The 1,052-nt window shown below is 45.0% G+C and overlaps 1 pseudogene; it reads left to right on the top strand.

Moving 5' to 3' along the window:
- The window catches only part of LOC101566002, a 20,222-nt pseudogene extending 19,746 nt beyond the window's left edge, over window positions 1-476 (top strand).
- The last annotated feature ends 576 nt before the right edge of the window (window positions 477-1,052 follow it).

Below are 1,052 nucleotides of genomic sequence, written 5' to 3'. Positions count from 1 at the left end.
ATCAGCCACCTGCAGGTGCAGATTGAGGTCCTCAAAGGTCAGAGAGCATCCCTGGAGGCTGCCATCACTGAGGCCGAGCAGCATGGGGAGATGCCCATTAAGGATGCCAACGCCAAGCTGGTCCAGCTGGAGACTGCCCTGCAGAAGCAGGACATGGCCTGGCAGCTGTGCAAGCACCAGGAGCTCATGAACATCAAGGTGGCCCTGGACATCGAGATTGCCACCCACCACAAGCTGCTGGAGGGCAAGGAGAACAGACTGGAGGCTGGGATGCAGAACTTCAGCATCCACACATGGATCACCAGTGGCTATGCAGGAATGGTGAGCTCACCCTATCGGGGGGCCTCAAAAGTCCTGGCTTTGGGAGCCTCCAAAGCCCTGGCTTTACCCGCACCATGTCTGCTGTGGTTGTGAAGAAGATTGAGACCCATGATTGGAAGCTGGTGTCTGAGACCTCTGTTGTCATGCCCAAGTGAATGGGCCACAGCTTCCTCTCCAAGCCTGCACCTCTCCCAAGGCTGCCCCAGAGCCTGTGGGGAGACAGCTGTGCAGGGGAGCATTGGGAGCAAAAGACTCACCGAGGCTCAGCTTAGACCTTAGGGGACACTACTACCTATGCCCTCCACCAAAAACCAATTAAATTGTCTTTTCCAAAATAAAGCCTGGTTTTGCCAAAAATAAATAAATAAATAAATAAATAAATAAATGCTTATTCTAAATTTATAATAGGTATTCTTTATTAAAAGTTATTGAAATTAACATATAAGGATTTATTAGCCAACTTTTTAGGCATGGTTCACATATTTTATTTTATTTTATTTTTTTGGCCATAATTTTATTGATGAACAAATAGCAATGAGATAGTTTCAAATCAAATTGGTAGGACAGTATCAGTAATTAACACACTGCATACATTCTTCTTAGAGGTTATTTGCTGTACAAGATGCGGACTTGACATCCTATTTACAGACACCATTAGAACAAATCATTCTATTCATTAGGAGAATGTAACTATATATCTATCCTAACCACCCTGAATACACAGATACAAA

This window comes from Octodon degus, unplaced genomic scaffold, assembly GCF_000260255.1.
Source record: "Octodon degus isolate 3935 unplaced genomic scaffold, OctDeg1.0 scaffold00036, whole genome shotgun sequence".
NCBI lineage: Eukaryota > Metazoa > Chordata > Mammalia > Rodentia > Octodontidae > Octodon > Octodon degus.
This window is presented reverse-complemented; position numbering and strand designations above follow the sequence as displayed.